The sequence below is a fragment of the Andrena cerasifolii genome, chromosome 3 (genome assembly GCF_050908995.1).
Source record: "Andrena cerasifolii isolate SP2316 chromosome 3, iyAndCera1_principal, whole genome shotgun sequence".
NCBI classification, from domain to species: Eukaryota; Metazoa; Arthropoda; class Insecta; order Hymenoptera; family Andrenidae; genus Andrena; species Andrena cerasifolii.
Genome location: NC_135120.1, coordinates 3,694,898 through 3,714,064, shown reverse-complemented (window position 1 = coordinate 3,714,064; position 19,167 = coordinate 3,694,898). Strand labels below are relative to the sequence as shown.

The 19,167-nt window shown below is 42.0% G+C and overlaps 2 long non-coding RNA genes across 2 annotated transcripts in view; both read left to right on the top strand.

Annotated features, from left to right (window-relative positions):
* Positions 1 to 19,167, top strand: part of LOC143367129 (uncharacterized) — a 418,577-nt gene that overhangs the window by 12,470 nt on the left and 386,940 nt on the right. The window lies entirely within an intron of this gene.
* On the top strand, positions 17,740 to 19,099 carry LOC143367125 (uncharacterized). The gene is made up of 3 exons (XR_013084990.1): positions 17,740 to 18,700; positions 18,854 to 18,924; positions 19,012 to 19,099. It is a non-coding gene; the product is annotated as an uncharacterized LOC143367125 (long non-coding RNA).

The following is a 19,167-nucleotide window of genomic DNA, read 5'->3' as shown; positions in this document are numbered from 1 at the left end:
TTCAGGTTTCCCAGATCTCTTACTTTGAATTTCTTCATAAGGCTTTGTTTGAACTGCTTCGAGAGTTCTGGATTTCTTGTGAAAATAAGGATGTCGTTTACATATATCAAAGCGTATAACCAGTCCTCCCCTCGCCTGAGAGTGTACACGCATGGATCGTATTTTGTTGGTTTCAATCCAAATTTTAGAAGTTCTTCGTCAAGCGTCGCATTCCATTGTCGCCCTGATTGTTTTAATCCGTAAAGGGATTTTCGCAATTTACATACCTTGTCTCCCTTTTTATTTGCACTAGCATGAATGTGCTTGCTCAGGATGTCAATATAAACTCTATAATTCATAATACCATCGATGAAATGTAGAGCTTCTACTCCAGCTGCACTCATACAGCCCCAGACAAATACAGAACCCCCCGCAGTATTTTATCATAGGTCGCAAATTTTCTTTCCTAAACACTGTATTCTTTTTTCTCCATACTGTGAAGTCTGTTTTGAACCCAAATATTTTGATTCTGTTGGCGTTAATGAATTCGAAATATTTGGGTCCAAAACACACCTCACAGTATGGAGAAAAAAGAATACAGAGTTTAGGAAAGAAAATTTGTAATCTATGATGAAATAATTGTAAAAAAAATACGTAATCATAATATTATATCTAAAGAAAGTTTGAAAGCCATTCTGCTAGAAGAGTAGAGTAAAATACAGCCTGCTGTAACATCCAACTTAGTAAATTTCATACCTAGTAGCCTCGAAGCTATTATAACCACAAATTATTAAAACATTAAATATTTAGTTTATTTCCATAGTTTATTAATTCTTTATTCAAGTGCACGAATACTTTTTGCGCGCCCATTTCTGCGCATTTATCTGTTTTTGTTGTTTTCTTTGTATATGTTAAAGGGAATAAAATTTTGTTTATACAAAATCTATTCTACGAACATAAAAAAATATTGATTAATCATTCTTTTTCGACAAAATTTATTACTGACATGGATATAAATACAAAATTTTACTTTAAATTGGTCACTATACGAATACTTTCGACACCGACTGTATATGTTTTTAGAATGCTTGAAAATAAGTCTAAATTTAAATACTAATAAATTTATTGTTATTTATTACTACTTATTACAGGACCGCACGTGGCTCGGCATGCGAAGGGCGAGTGGAGGGTGAGGGCCCCACAGCAGACTTGGGCGACCATAGAAATTATGAGGGCCCAGGCCCTCAGCCTTCGGGAGATCATAGCGGACCAGTACCGCGGCCGTGGCCGGGGCCGAGGCCGAGGCCGTGAGTGGGAGCGGGGCCGTGGCCCGGGCCAGGAGCAGGGTCATGGCAGCGGCAGCGGCCATTAAAAAAAACTAAATAAATTTTTATTTTGAGAAAAAAATGTGATTATTTCATTTATTCTTTTTATTTACATTTATTTCATTTTCAGTAACTTTCCCTTTCAGCTGTTGAAATAATTCTCTTCGTCTGCATCGTTAACTGAAAAATAGGACACATTTATTAATTATTTATAATTTATCACACATGCTCAAGATCATTGAATGAATAATTACGTATGCAAAACCCTACCTGCAAATTTGTGCGTACATAGTCTGGCGTAGATCACAGTGCATCACTTTCTGCTTCTATTATCTGCAAATATATATATTTATAAAGCCACATTTTAGTTATATACTACAACTTAACTGTTAGTGGTTAAAATAGTTATTAGTTTAGTTTTAAGTCTTTATAAGGTAGCTTTAAGTTGGTTTAAGGTAATTGTAGCTAGGTTTAATTAAGTGTAAGTAGAATTCTAGATTTTTCACCAGCACGAGTATCACGACCGGTATTTTTAGTTTATTAACAGAGAGTTTGACATTAAACCTGCGCACTGCACTTTTATTCGTTGCAAGCTATACTGAACAGCACAAAGAAACCGAGTCTCACTTTTAGAGAATAAAGTCAATGTTTTGGTTTTGAGAAAGGTTTGCAAAGTTAACGACTCCAGGAGACCGACTGACGAGAGTATTCGCGATCGCAATCGGCGCTCGCGAGAGAGAGAGTGGGGAGAAAGCAATTGTTGCCGCGACAATCGACGAGATGGTGACACCGTTAATTTTTCACCCAAACCAGAAAGAGCGCGTGCAGTGTCGAGCAAGTTAATCTATTCTTAACAACTAAAACAATGTACAACTTAGATCTAATATTTACAATATATACAGTCCTAAATATTCCGCCCACCTTCGCCGAGGCTTCGAGACGACTGTTAGTCACTCGGAAGCGGTGCGAGGGAAAGGTCAGGTTTGTTATTGCATCGAGTGCGTCGGAACACTGTCGCTAGACGCGGAGGAAAAGACGCTGATTTTCGCTATCGGTCGTTGCAGTGTGGTGTAAGGTGTCCGAATAGTGACGACTCGGACGAGGTCGTCCTTCCCCGGATGAACGGCAGTAATCCGTCCGATGGGCCAGTGGGTTGGAGGCCTCGCTTCGTTACGCACGAGACAGAGGTCGCCCACTTGGACGATTGGATGGCCCGTTACCCATTTGTTTCGTCCTTGCAACGTTTGCAGGTATTCTGCGGTCCAACGTTGCCAATAATGGTCTCTCATCTGCTGTATCAACTGCCAGCGCGTAAGTCGATTGCTTGGCTCTGCTGCAAGCGACAGCTCAGACACGGCTGTCAAAGAAGAGCCTACAAGAATGTGCGAGGGCGTTAGAAAATTAAAATCGTCCGGTTTGTCGCTTAAAGGAATAGAGTTGAGGCAGGCTTCTATCTGTGTCAGCAACGTCGACATCTCCTCGAATGTCATCGGGGTATCACCGATGACTCGGCGAAGGTGAAATTTCATGGTTTTTACCGCGGCCTCCAAATACCGCCGAAGTGAGGCGCTGCGGGCGGATTGAAGATCCACTTTGTTTCCATGTCAGCCAGTAGGGGGGCCAAATCGCCCAGTGCGGAAGTTGCAGTGGAGAACCACTGTCGAAGTTCCTTGTCGGCGCCTACAAAGTTCGTTCCACGGTCTCTACGAATGGAGGCACAATGGCCGCGTCGGGAAACAAATCGCCGATATGCGGCTAAGAAAGCAGCTGTAGTATAGTCCGATACGAGCTCTAAGTGTAGCGTTTTCGTGGCTAAACATATAAAGACGGCGACGTAAGATTTTCGCGTGCGGTAACCGCGGCCTGGAGAGATTTTCGTATGGAAGGGCCCGGCATAATCAACGCCAGTGTTGAAGAAAGGTCGCGTCGCAGTTGCGCGGGAGGGGGGCAAATTCCCAATTTGTTGTTGCAACGCTTTGGCTCGCCATCGCCAACAAGTGACGCAAGTGTGAATGTATGTGCGGACAACCCGACCTCCTCGAAGAATCCAGTAAGTTTGACGCAGTGTACTTAAGATAAGTTGTGTACCGCCATGAAGCGCCCTTTCATGGTGGTCACGTACAATTAAAAGTGTTAAATTTCCCTTCTCCAGTAGGATGATCGGGTGTTTTTCGTCGAAGACTAGTGTGGAGTGCTTCAGCTGACCGCCGACGCGAAGAATGTCTTGAGCATCCACGGAGGGAACGAGACGAGCGAGAGGGCCTCGAGAAATAGAAACGGAATTTTCTAAATTCGAGCTCATTTGGGTTCAAGTCGCAATGGTAAGGCAGTAGCCGGAGAATAGTTATCCCCGTTGTCTTTGCGAATTCATCCATCACATATTTATCGTAATTCGGCTTAATTCTGCGTACCTCGTCCAATATTTGGCATTCGTATTCCCTTGCTGGTAAGCCACTCTCTTATCTGCCTTTTTTTCCAGCTCGTTCCGGGACAGCGCTCCTGTTTCGCAGAGTGGTACGGCGCGTTATCCATCACAATAACGGCGTTTGGTTTTAAATATGGTACAATGCGCTTAAACCACTCGAAAAAGTGTACCGCATTCATCTCGTCGTGGTAATCAGCGCTCTTGGTCTTCGATTCAAAACACAGCAAGCCATTTTCGACAAAACCATCCTTCAATCCAATATGGAGTACGATGAGGCGTTTTCCCTTCGCAGTTGGAGTAGATGGGCCAATCGTCAGGCCCCTTTCTCTGGCGTTCGATGCCGAAGCTATGGTGTTGTCCACCCGCACTCGCTGCCGTGTGTCGCCTGCATTTACCCATGTCTCGTCCAAATAATAAATGGGCCTTCCCGCCGCTCTGAATTCTCGAATTTTGGTAATGAACGTTCGGCACTAACGAATTATATCTTCCCGCTCGATAAGGGCACTATTGCGTTGTCTTTGTACGTACTTGAAGTTCATTTTCTTCAAGAGGCGTTGTAACGTACTCTGCGATAAAATTGGTAAATTTTCGTCTCTTTGGATCGCCGCCAAAACTCTCGGAACTGTCGGCAGTTCTCTTCGTTCCCAAAAGGCGTGCACATGCTTCCTTATTGCTCCAATTTCGTCTTCCGACATCTTCTGCATTATATCGGGCCTTACCCGGTTCTTCGAAGGTGAAGTCACGGTCCCCGTCCTTTTAAATTCTTTTAAAGTTTCGATGACGGTACCATATCCCACACCGCAAGTATTTCCCACTAATTTTATCATTTCTTTATACTTCATCTCCGGAAAATGAGCTTTCTTGTCATTGTAAATATTTATAATAATCTTTCTTTGTCCGGAGTGAACTATCTGTAAGAGAAACGTTTCCCATTAAATTAAAGTATACATTTTTCAGGCCTTTCAGGTTAATATTTATCCTTATAATATTTCAGTTGCTTATAATACTTCAGTTACATATCGTTGATGATAGTGCAAAACCGCGTATGAACAATTTGTAAAATACCGCGTATCTGCAAACGTAGCAAAATTGAGATTTCGTGCCCACGGTTGCCAAACGTTGTTTTGCTTTTTTTAAAAGTCACGTCATGTGAAATAGCCAGTAGGAAGCCGCCTTTTTACCAACGGAACCAGCAGGTTCAAGGATACCGTGAATCTGTCTCTCTTAGCAAGTTGGCGACAAAACCACGCATTTACAGAGAAATCAGGTGAAGTGACGGCACGTTTGGTGCGTGAAAGTGACTTTACACAGAAATTAAGCATTTTTATGACGAATTGATGTTAGTATTTATTCAAGGAGTACTAAAACTGTTCCAAAAAAGTTCAATCAAAGAAAACCCCCTTAAAATGGCTGAAATACTAAGTTTTTTCTTCCTCCTGTAAAATCGGTAAAATGCAGAACCGCGGTATTTACAAACTGCTCATACGCGGTTTTGCACTATCTTCGACGATATAATATTTCTTATAATATAATATAATATTTCTTAGTTACTTATAATGTTTCAGTTGCTTACCATTCCTTTTTTATTTTTTTGGAGGGAGAACCGCGAATTTGATTGCATTTTCCGTAATTTTACATCTGTGACACATTTTTTGTCAACTATTCTTGAACAGACATTTGCAATAAAAAAGAGACAATCAAATCCGACAAAAAGTCGAAACACGCGGTATATACGAAAGTAGCGCCACGCCAATGCTTTCGGCGCAGAACGGACGCGCAGCCGAAAGACCATTGGTGGTGGCATAGCCAATGGGCGCCAACATGCGCAGAACCTAAAATCGTCGGCAGGTTCCTTCTAAAATGACTTGGAGTATAGGTATAGATATATATATATATATCAAAGAAACATGTGTTAGTTTCTTTTTGGCTGAAGGTGTGCATGCAACGCGTATACATTCTGTCAAAAAAGTACCGGGAATTGATCAATGAAACTCAAAATATGTATTATTCATCCAAATTTATTGTATCGCCTTCAAAGTAGGCCCCTTTCGAAATAATACACTTATGCCAACGAAGAACTCAATCATCAAAACATGTTTTCAACGCATTTTTTGGAATCAACTTCAGTACTCGCCGCGAATTCTCTTTTATGTCATCTATCGACTGAAAACGGGTGCCTCGAAGTGGTAATTTCAGTTTTGGAAAAAGAAAAATGTCGGCCGGAGTCATATCAGGGGAATACGGTGGCTGCTCGATAAGACTTGTTGAGTTTTTGGCCAGAAATTCGTTCACAATAATAGCCTTGTAAGATGGTGCGTTATCGTGGTGCAAAATCCATGAGTTTTCTTTCCCCAAATCTGGTCTTTTTCGACGAATTTGGTCTCTCAAACGCCGCATAACGCACAGATAATATTCTTTATTTACTGTCTTACCTTGTGGCAAGAATTCCGAGTGCACAACACCGGGGTAATCGAAAAAAACTGTCAACATCACCTTCACTTTTGATCGACTTTGACATGCTTTTTTCGGTTTCGGCTGAATTGGAAGGCGCCATTCCGAAGCTTGTTGACTGGTTTGCATGTCAAACTCGTAAACCCATGTCTCATCACCAGTTACAATGCGTTTTATGAATGTGAGGTCGGAATTGACTCGTTCTAGCATGTCTTCAGCGACCATAACGCGATTGAGTTTTTGCAGAAAATTCAGGTCTTTCGGCACTAATCGAACGGCAACGCGTTTCATGCCCAAACAATCGTTTAAAATGGTACGAATTGATTCGTGAGACACAGAAATTTCGGTGGCTATCTCTCTCCGACTTAAACGACGATTTCCAGCCACCATTTCCTTTACTTTAGGGATGTGAAGTTCGGTTGAAGACGTTGATGGCCGACTAGAGCGAGGCAAATCTTCCACCACATCTCGACCGCTTTTAAATGCACTGTACCACTCATACGCACGTGTTTTTAATAAAGTCGATTCACCGTAAGCCTTATGTAACATTTTCAGCGCTTCGGCACACGAAATTCCATTTGCAATGCAAAATTTCAGACAGATTCTTTGTTCGATATTTTTATCCATTGTAAAAATCGCAAAACACACTTGAGGTGCTGACACAATGGCGCACTGTAAACAAACTAAATGACAAGTGACGCTCAAACTCCGCGTGAGTATAGAGAACAGTTGTGCCAACTTAGGGACAAAAAGAATTTCAACAATCCCTTTAAGGGGGCCGTCTCCTTTTTGTTATGGTCCGAATCGATCGAAGCGCCCTTGTAAACAGACGGACCCTAATGAAACTACTGCGGTCGGTAAAAAGAAGTTGTACAATGGTGACATCTACCGATACTCTACGTAGACGAATTTTTGACAGCATAGTTGCCGCATGTTCTGTTGTCTCCGTCTCTGCCGCGCTGTTGCCACAGCTCCTTCTATTGAGAAGCTTGGAGGAATACGGCACGAGAGCTGCGTCTAGGCAGCGATCGCCGGGCTCCATGTACCGCTGATGGAGGGGGGAACATCGACAGGAGCGGTGGTTATGTGTGGGGAACTGCGGTGCGTCAGTCACGCACACATAACCACCGCTGTAGGTGTTTCCTCGTGCATCAGCTGTAGCTGGAGCCCGCCAATTCCTGCGTCTAGCATCAGAGCCTCGCTGAACGTAAAGGAGGATAGCACTATTGAAAGATAGAGAGGTTGAGTAGTGAAGTTAGGAAACATGTCAATGAAACAATACTAATTTAGTATTTATTTATACATAGAACGATGCAATACTTTGTACAATCAATGTGCAAATTCAAAGCATACAATTTGAATAAGGTACATCACCGAAGTGTAACATGCCGATCGTAATGAAATTTATGAATGCTGTAATTCTTCTAAAAACATATGCCGCTTTTTTTTCATCTAACTATACATCAAATTATCTTTTATATCAACAAGAATTGTCTGTTTCAATAATAGTTTTGTACATGGTTTTCTTCAGAATTGTTATTCCACGGTTGTAAAAATTTATTAATATAAACCAGAGTTCAGTACTAACAATACTGATATTTGGGAATGTCCCATTAAACGATTTTATTTAGCTACGATCCTCTGTTTGTTTGTTTGTTTGATTCAAATGTGGAAACTCAATTTTAAACCACTTCCAACCATCCAATTCCCTCGAAACTTTGCAGAGGTGCGTAGTTTGGAATTAGGCCTATGTTCACACTGGCTGTTCAACACCGATCCGGATCAGCGATCCGCTAACGAGACAATACTGTAATAATATTATCTTCTCTCATTTGGTGTATTTCCTCTTCTTCTTTGACGGTCTTCCTACAATTTTCTTAGGTCGCTTGTACCGAAAGATGACATAGGCAGTGTGGATCTGTAACACATTATGAAGTTCATTAGGAAATACTTAATTGTAGTTTTGTAAACGTACAAAATTTTACTGCAGATGTATGAGCTGTTAAACTTTACCTGAAATATGGTACTTATCATTCCATTTGTCCTGACATTACTGTCCCATAAACCATGTTTGCAGTAATTTGGTAAAGAATCCGCCTGTAACAAATGATCGCAGACATTTCTGTAAGTTTTATATAAAAGTAAAAATTTGTTTCAATAATTCGTCGAACATCATGTATACCTGCGAGGCCCGTGTGAATCAACCTGGCGCATTTGATCGAGCCCGATTCCGTCTGTCTGCTCCTGTGAACTAGAGCTGTTACTTTTTTACCCGTCGGGTACTCGGCTACCCGAAACAACTTCAAGGAATTGAATGCTTTATTGTCTATGGTATTGTTTGATATTAGGTAAAAATGATCGAACAATACCACATTCAATGGCTTGAAGTTGTTCCGGGTAGCCGGTTACCCGACGGGTCAAAAAGTAACAGCTCCGCTGTGAACTTAGAAATGTGTCTGAAAAAATTAAAGGGTGAATTAAATTTATTATTTTCTTCTTCACTTCTTTGGGGAAGTGACGGCGGCGTCGATCGACTCGCGTGATCATATGATCCGCGAGTAAAAGTGCCATCGCTGGCACTTGTCACCACTGACGATAGTCAGCGGTGCGACGCCGGATCGATCATATTTATTATTTTCTTCGTCACTTCTTTGGGGAAGTGACGGCGGCGTCGATCGACTCGCGTGATCATATGATCCGCGAGTAAAAGTGCCATCGCTGGCACTTGTCATCACTGACGGGGTCAGTGGTACCGCACTTTACAACGCGGTGCGACGCCGGGCCGTTATAATAGTTTCATTATTTCTGGAGGGAGACCTTTTTCGCTTTTTCAAGCTTTTCGGCTTTTCTTTCGCTCTCTCTGCTAGAATAAATTGTGGCTCCCGAATAGTCATGCACCTATTGTGCCGACTATCTATTAATTCGGGTAGCATGCATTCTAAATAAAATTGAACAAGTTTTGGCTCCATTTCTCTTTTCCAAAACGCATCATCTCTCTCTACTTTTATAGATTTCAACCCTTTCGGGGTCCAAAGGCAAAATATACAGTACTTTCTGTCAGTAATGTGTAACTGGCCTTGTATTTGATAAAAATAGTGATGCGTTTTTCTTATTGAAATACCTGCGTTACGCGTGAACATGCGCCGGACAGCGGGAACTTGTTCAATAGCTTCTTCAGGCGTAAAGTTCTCCGCTGATTTGGGGCATTTGATTTCCAAAATACCCTCTTGACCGATGATTCCATCCGGTGAAGCTCCTAAGAAGGCGATGCAGCTGTCGATGAAAAATCCACATTCCGCAATATCTGTATATTGCTTCTTCAATTCTTCGCGAGCAATATTCTCGCATTCTTTCCCGTATTCCACCGCGGGTGCACTAATTATCTTCGGATAAAGAATTGATTTTACTGTATTTGCGCAAAGCGTGTCAGGTCGGCGACGGCACACTTGTCCAAAATTGGATGCTGTCAACAATTTGGACCTGTACTGCAACCATTTGCGGTTCTTTGCTTGTCCGATTGTTTAATCTTCAATGGCATGTCTTTTCTCTTGGCAGTCACTGAGCATTTGCATATGCTTTTCCCGCTCCAGTTCGTACATTTCGGATGGCATGTCTGGCTTCTGTGCATTTTGTCCATAATCACAATCTTTCTGCGAGGGCAAATGCTTGCGTACATATCGCGCAGCCTTCGTTTCCTTCTGTTTTGCAGCTTTCTTTTTCTTTTCTTCCATTTGGTGCACAACCTCGGGCGTTTTCTTCTTCATAACCGCATCCAATCGCGAGTGCACTTGGTTACTGTTGTACTCCACGACAGCAGCAGCACATCTCCCTGTATAAGATCCTCTTTCGGCGAAATTTAATCTTTTTCCGCCAGTGTACTTGGCAATTAGTCCGTTCAAACTTTCCACAGCGTTAATAGTAGTATTATAGAGTAAGCTCTCCGCATGAGCTAATAGTGGACGAAGTATTTCTTTCACGTCCTGGTACACTCCAATTTTCAACAAGTCTGGAACGATGTTTTTCTCATTCTCTTTATTCTTTCCATCGCAGAAATATTCTAGTCTTGCACACTCTGCGTGTTCACCAAACACGTGGCTTGGAACATTCTGTATGTCGCCATACAAATTCTTCGTTCTCTCGTCGATTGATACATTCTGATTGTATCTAAACTTTGCGGCTTTCACGATGTCCGTGCGCATCCGGCGAATGCTACTTTCCACAGTTTGTCTCAATGGTCCAGATGTGGTCTTTTTTACAATCGCTTTCATTTTTGTGCAAAAGTTTCGCAACAAATGATTCGTGCATTCAATCTTTTTTACACGAATCTGTCTCTTATATGGGTCCGCATCAATAATCTTCTTATACACGCTACTGTCCCCATCAGCAATCAGTGTAGAATAAACGAGCCCACGTTTTTCTACGCTAGTGTTGAATCCTTCTACTATAGCATCGCTTTCCATAGCAGTCGATGCTCGAGATGTTTTCCAGTTTTTGAAACATGTGTGCTTTCGGGGTTCTTTCTCGTTTTTCGCAGCAATCCGACAAATTCTGCAAACTTTGTTCCGAACGCCGTAAAATAATACTTTTTTCATGTGATAGCCAACTATCACGCCGACTCCAGACGCAGAATCGTAACATCCACTGCGGTAGGATCTCTTCATCCAGCTTCCGTCGGCCACAACGGGGATGTGAGGGGTCCCTGACCCGGGAAGAACGTCGCCTCTCGCAATCGCCAAAGGTTTTTCTTCTTCAGCCGCTGCTAACATCTCTTCTTCTGCAGCGGCAATTGCGGACTTGACGAATTCATCTTGATTCTTCACGAATTCTTTCTTCGACATGCAACGTATGTTCACTCCTGCAAAAGTGTGTTCCAACTGAGCATAACTGCCTCCACATAAAATTGTTGCATTAACGGCGCCCTGATTGCTATCCACTTCTTCGGCTTCGTTCGATTGATTGTAGATTTCAGCTTTGTAATGGCATAAAGTGCACATTACGCTGAAGATGCTCTTGAAGCCACACCGTTTCACACCAGTTATTCGTAGGTGTTCAATGCCGCAGTCTTCTCTATGTTTTGCATGTTTACCTATTTTCTGCAATTGAGCAAGCACATTTTGAAAATTCATTACATCGTTGCTATTTAGGAGACGCGATTGCTCTTGCGACTCGTTCTTCGCAACTTTTACTATAACGAAGTTTTCTTCTTCGTTACTTTCAACATCAAATTCTTGAAGCGCCTCTTCAGTTTCTCCCAAACTGGCCGTATCAGTGTCTTCATCGGATGGCGAGTGCATTATCTCTTGGTACGTATGATTTTGTCCATCGGATGTTGATGGTTCCTCTACCATACGTTCCTCGGCCACTTCTTCTGAATGTCCTACGGCAGTGTCGTCTGCCGTTTTTTCGTTTTCTTGTTTCTTCTGAAGGGCTGAAGATCTTCTCTTTTGGCGATGTACTTTCCGTTTCGAAAATCTCCTTGCGACGGACGTAATTTTCGTGGACGAAACGGAGAATTATTGTCCATATCTTCTTCCACATCCTGCATATTCACATTTAGAGTGTCACTCATTCCACACTAAACCAACAAACACAACACAAACACAACGCAACACAACTCAAAATCCTACTGCCCGTTACAAAAAACGTAAACGCGAACCGTGAACGTGAAACGTGAATCCGAAGGAGTTGGTTACGTGCGCGTGACTGATGCATGCGCAGTTTACGCAACACAACCACCGTTCCTGTAGATGTTCCCCTCCATCAGTGGTACCTCGAGCCCCGCCGATCCCTGGTTATTGAGGAGCCCGGCGACTATCTCCACAATTTCTTAGAATTCTTTGTTCGAAAGTGAGAGATAAAACTTTCGAATAAAACTTTCGAATAAAAAAAAAGGTAATTATGCAGAACTGGTGTTTCCTCATCGATTTCAATTATTTTTGGATATGTTGCCGGGGACATGATAACAACTTTTTCCTATACATGTTACCACGGCTCGACCTTCGTTGCCGAGATATTTGCCAGAAACTATCGGTATTATTATTATATTATTTTATTATCCGGGACAGAAAATCCCATAGTTACAGAAGAACTATATGAACAAAGGGCTTACAGTTACTAGCGCTTACTAAACTAAGTTAACACTATGGTTTTCAACAGACTATATAACAATGGTCGGATTATACCGATAGTTTCTGGCAAATATCTCGGCAACGAAGGTTGAGCGGCGGTAACATGTATAGGAAAAAGTTGTTCAGAATCATATCCCCGGCAACATATCCAAAAATAATTGAAATCGATGAGGAAACACCAGTTCTGCATAATTACCTTTTTTTTTTAATTCGAAAGTTTTATTCGAATAAATGCAACGAATAAAGGATATACTTCCGAATGGCACCAGTGGCCGATCGAGATGAGGTTTGGGTGTGGGGTGAGGTGGGGAGGGGGTGTGAACCTTAAATCTAAAATTGTAGCTTCGGGTATTCTTTAATATTTCGTTTCCGAAATATTAATAAAAAATTGTTAATTTATTTTGGAAATTTATTTACGTTGGTGGAGGCCTCCCTACCCGTGAGCCCTTCTGCCCCTCCCCCGCCATTTTCCACTTTTGAAATTTTGTAATACCCCTCGTAATACTCGGCAAGTTTCGTCTCGATCGGCCACCGGTTGGAGCTAGACCAGTGCGTGGGGCGCGGAAAGCACGACAGCGAACCGATGTGACTTTGGAAATACTCTAGTATTACTGTACTGTATTGGGAATAAAAACTGATGCAGTTACAAGCATCGCGCGATGAGGTCAATATCGTACATTGTATCGTCGACTGTGAAACGAAGAAGATGGTTGTGTTAGTAACGTCTGTGTACATAGGTAGATTTCAATGTATTATGCCGAAATTTTTTTATTAATATCTCAGAAACTAAGAAATATCCGCAGCTGAAATTTTATATTAGAGGGTCTCTCCACCTCCCGCCCAACCCCTCAAAATTTCAGTTCATTCCGTTGGTTGGGTCATACCGTAGTATATCCGCGGATTCTCTCACTCTGGAATAAAGAATTCTAAGAAATTGTGAAGATAGTCGCCGGGCTGCTAAATAACCAGGGATCGGGTGGTCGAGGTGCCACTGATGGAGGGGAACACCTACAGGAGCGGTGGTTGTGTTGCGTAAACTGCGCACGCATCAGTCACGCACACGTAACCAAGGCTCCTGTAGGTGTTTCCTCCTCCACAAATAAGTCTGTCCAAGGACTTGTTGCATGGCAAGCAACAGTTGGCTCACGAACTCCAGAGCAATAGAACGGAAGACCATGCAGAATTCACAAAATGTAAGTATTATATTGTATACTATTATACAGAGTGACTCTCTGGCTAGAGTATTCAAACGCGATGCCGCCAATAAGCCGCGCCTCGCTGAGTTTCGTGGACGTCGAAGCTCGCGACGAGATTCATTACGGTGTATTAAAAAATTCTTTATTCTTCATTGCATCGATATTGCAGTGATATCAATGCATTCCTGGCATTCTCCCGATTAAAATCATGTCGTGTAATTCGGACTATTTTTAACGAAGTTAGCGTGGTACCATTTTCATCGGCACGACATCGATTGACGCCATTTTCGCAAAGATCTGTTGAGAAATGCAGAACGTGGAATTCGTCACTTCCACGTAACTCAGCGAGGCACGGTTTATTGGTGGCATTGTAGATCGAGAGCTGGCTATATAGGGGTCAACGTGACTCGATGCAGTCACAGTTCTTATTGTTGGATTAGTGTTGCCGAATGCGAAATCCCCATCTGCCGAGTCAGTCCGGAGAACTAATGCGGGGGTGGGCGGTCAAACAGGTAAAATTTTGCAGCATAATAACGTCATTCTTGCTGTTCTGAAATTTCATATACTTATTGTTTACGCATTTAATGAACGATATGCAAAATGGCAGACCACCAAGTGGGGGATAAGACGATGGCAGATGTAAGAAGATCCTAAAGTTGAGGTTATTAACTCGCTTTCTAAATTATTCGTTATAGTTTTATTTATTCCGTTAAAAGTCGATAGAGTCGAGAAGGTTTTTCTCGAGTCCCGGTCTGTAATCGACTGACTTTCCGTCCCGTGGAAAGTCCCCTCTTGTCCTTTTGGGAAAACTCCTAAGGACCCCGATGCCAATTTATGATGTTTATGGCGTCGCACTGGTCGGGCCCATCGTCGCTGTAGGCGTCACGCTGGCCGCATCTGCGTAAGCTCAACCTTGCAGCTCCTTTTACAAGGTGGTGCTTCAATATTGCTAACACAGGCGTCGATGAAAAGCGCGATACGTGGCTTGCGCGCTAGTGCAAGGGAGAAATATACATTTGTTTCTCATTTGCCCTAGTGGGACCGCCGTCGGCCGCATATTGGAACGGCAACCGCCTTTAGGGCGCACTTGGTGGTCTGCCATTTAGCATATCGTTCATTAAATGCGTAAACAATAAGTATATGAAATTTCAGAACAGCAAGAATGACGTTATTATGCTGCAAATTTTACCTGTTTGACCGCCCACCCCCGCGTTAGTTCTCCGGACTGACTCGGCAGATGGGGATTTCGCATTCGGCAACACTAATCCAACAATAAGAACTGTGACTGCATCGAGTCACGTTGACCCCTATATAGCCAGCTCTTAGACTATTGTCTTTGAGGACTCTAGCGAGAGAATCACGCTGTACCATCTTACTATTTGTCAAAAATAATACATTCAACATTTCATTTCCAGATGAAAGATACGGTCCCGACCTCGTCGGGGGGAAGTGGAGGGGGGGGGGGGAGAAGGAGAAGAAAGAGGAGAGGAATGAGAGTAGGGAAGAAAAATTAGAGAAAGCTCTAGCAAAAGTAAGTTATGTTGAAATTATGTGTGTGTACAGTATTATCTCCGTAAGTGTTCGCTGGTCGGGCCGGCGTTGAGCTCCTGTCGTGAACAGATCTCTAATTCCGAGTGTTCGTTTCTCGCTTCTTCCTGGCCGAAGGGGGGAGCGAGATGGAACGCTTTGCCTGCGCGACGGCCGCGAACGCAAAAGACGGAGTGTCAGGCGTCCGAAAGACGGAGCGAGATAAAACATCATCCCGTCGTCTATCTCGTACCGTCCTCGCTCGCTTTCAGTGGCTCTCGCTCGCTCTCGTTCCATCTCGCTCTCGCCTTCGCCGGGCAAGAGTGACACAGAAGTGGTGGAGATACATAGCAACAAACCCGTATCGTGTGCACCAAACCGAACACATACGGAGACAATACTGTATTATTATTGAAAGTGGTATAAGTCGATCTGTAGCTAAACAATCGTTTGTTTTCTTTAACATTTTTATTGATTATTATTCCATAATAAAATTACACAAGTTTATAGTTTTAAAAACATTACCCGATTTGATTTACGGATGCGAATATTTTGTTGATTCAAAAGCATACCCTTAAATATCCCAATGTATGAATAAATGGACTTATACCAGTTTAAGAAATAACGGCTCATATGTAGGCGTAGAACTAGAAGATGTAATTTTTATGGTACTGTTTCAGATGAAGAAGGAGCTGAAAAAATTAAAGTACGGCCGTGGGGGCGGCGGCGGCAACCCTATTATTATTAATAATTTTTAAATTTATCTTCATTATTAAATATTTAAATATATATTATTTCTAATTGATCAATGATTGCTCATTTTCTTTGTTTCAATGGAATGTAAAATTTTCTCATTTTGTATCGACATGAACGTTTCAGTAACATACTGCTGAGATTTTCCAGATGAAAATGAATTTAAACACGGTATAAATCGGATTATTTTTAGCATTATTAGATTAGAAATGTTTCGCATTTATATTTAATTATCTAGTACAGTTCTAGAAATAATCCGATTTATACCGCATTTGAATTCATTTTAATGTGGAAAATCTCAGCAGTATGTTACTGAATATTGAAAACGTGACATTTTACATTTTATCAACATTGTACGCCTCTCCAACCGAGATTACAAGTTGCCGCAGAGTGGGGTATTTCGGGTCGAAACACAGCACAAAACATTTTCTCACCCAAATCATATATTTATCGTTAATTTTTCCATTTCATTCAGTTAGGACGTATGCTTGTGATCCTATTGGTACAGAAAAATTATTGAAATTTGTTTATTTAATGGGTCATAGTACTTTTTTACAAATTGCCGACAATATCGTGCACACTGTACATAGGAAAAAGTTCCGCATCTTTCACATGTAAAAAGACTTCAGTTACTTTGAATTTCAATGGCAGGAAAGGCATTTTTGTAAAAAAAAAGCGTCATAGACCCCTTCTCGTCCCTCTAACTACCTCGTTTGAACTCCCGTTAAAAATAAACAATGAAAATTGGGACATTCAGTAAGATATAATTCCAAAAATATCAGGGATATCAAAATCAAATTTGGTACACTTCAAATACATACCTCAACACTTAATTCCACCAAAAATTAGTTGAATTAAGCAAACAATAATACTATAAACAACAATACAAATTCTGAAGAGTTTCGTGGTTCTCTTCTTCGAAACCGTGTAGTCGCGTTAAAAATTAATGAATATGAAAAACAATCATAATACCTGCAATCAACTACCTGTAAAAGAAAATTTGCAGTTTAGCGATATTTTTGTAAAAGGACTTAGTGCCGTGTTTCGACCCCAAATGCCCCACTGTGCGCCGCCGAACAGCCCAAATCCTCGCTGGTCGGGACCGGCGCGGCGTTGAGCTCGTATCGCGAGCAGAGCCCTAATTCTCAGTGTTCGTTTCTCGCTTCTTTTTAGCTGATAGGGGGAGCGAGATGGAACGAGTGTCAGGCGTCCGAAAGACGGAGCGAGACAAACAACATCTCGTCGTCTATCTCGCACCACCCTCGCTCGCTTTCAGTGCCTCTTGCTCGCTCTCGTTCCATGAGACAATACTGTAGTATCTTTTATTTGACTTTATCCAGATATTATCTTTGCCCATCTCTGTTCTCCAACTGCTTCGCCGTGATTCATTCAAGCCTCCTCGATGGAAAAATATAGATAGGGGAAATGCGGCAACAGCGCGATTCGACTCTCGATACGTCTCGGCAACTATGTCTTTCCTACATTTATCGGCTAGATTGGACTTCCACCGGTTTTGATGGTACAAGGCACGAATAATACCATCAACGCCGGTGACGGAGAAACCTTGAAGCTTCATTCTGTCATTTTTCGGGCTGTCCTGAGTACACGATTCATAAATTCATTATTATTTCAACGTACGGTGCTTATTAGCGTTCAAACGGACCAGACCACCCTGCACAAAAGTCTACTGAAGGCAACTAAACCCGCAAAAACGTCCACCGTGCCGATTCCAGGACGAAAGTTGTAATTTACGGTTTGCTTACTACATAGCGTATACGCAGGCCCGGCGGAACCATGCGCCGCACAAGGGCGCCAGCCGAATGGGACGCTAAAAAAACTAGATCGTACGCTTAATAATAAAGGAATCTAACACCTCACATAAACTAAATATAAATGTAATTCTTTTAAACATATTAAATAGAAAACAAGTGCAAAAAATTGGGGACAATAAAAATTTTTTTGCACAAGGGCGCCAGCTAACCTCGCGTCGGCCCTGCCTACACGTCACGCTGGTGCTACATGGCTGCAGTGCACCATTAGCGCCACCAACGGAGAAGCCTTGAAGCTTCATTCGGACAGTTTTCGAGTCATAAATTCATTATTATTTCAAAGTTGGGTGCTTATTAGCGTTCAAACGCACCAGACCACCCTGCACAGATGTCTACTGAAGGCAACTGTACCCGCAAAAACTTCCTTCGGGCCGATTCCAGGACGAAAGTTGTAATTTACGATTTGCTTACTACACGCGTATACGTGCACGCTTTTCCTAGCTTGTGTGAGCGTACTCACACATTCAAAGGCCCGCGGAGACGGCCCCCTTAAGCGAGCTTTTTAAATGATCGATTCCCGGTACTTTTTTGACAGAATGTACGTATTATGTCGACAAAATTTGGTTGGAGAATCAGGAGAAAAACCTTACCGTTTCTGACAGATTCGTGAGACGATATTACGATATCACTGTTATGCGAGAACCGATTTAATTGAAATTGGTCTTAATCGAAAGCTTATATGCGGTTTACATAAGAAAAATGCCTTTAAATTTAGGAAATATTGCAGGCGTGATGAGGTATTAACAAAATAAGTTTCAGGTTAGGCTGGAATAGCCCGGCGACGAGTAAATGATAGCGGTAGCGACTGTCGACATATACAGGGTGTCTTTTTTTCTGTACTTTCTTCCCTGTACTTGGCATCGAGACGCTACCGCGTCTCTAGATTCAAACGGTGATGGTATAGAAGATCTCGCCTGACGGCGGCGTGACGTGATACGAGGAGGGCTCGCTCTGACCGACCGACTGGCATATGGGGCTAGGGTCACGAGTATAGCAAAAAAAAAAACACACACACACACACATAAAGCGGGCGACCGGAGTTCACGCATGTTACGGCGTCCGAACATTTTTCCTAATTTTCTTGCATGTAAGTGTGCTTTATTATTAATAATTAAGGTGTACGCATAATGAAACGAACATATTTTCAACACCTAGGTTATTGTTTCATTACATGTGCAAAATAATAGTCTGCGCAGAGTTTTGTTAACCTATTTATTTATTGAAATGTTTATCTTTTTAGTATCAAGAGTCTTGGAAAGAAATTCAATTCTTCTCATCAGGAGAAGCAAAAGAGAAAATATTATAAATTTGGTAAGTGATGTTTACATTTATTTATATGCATATAATAATACGTACGATATTAGTTAAGTGTTTATTACAAATTTTTAGTTTTTACAGGTTGGAGTATTACAAAAAAATAGTAAAGTACACTCGCCTAGCTGCTTCGCGCTAGAGTTAGCTGCTTTGCGCTTTTGCGATTTAAGCTTTACTGGCTGCATCGCGCTAAATCTTACAAAAGCTAATTATAAAAGTACTAATTGTACTGGGTCTGTA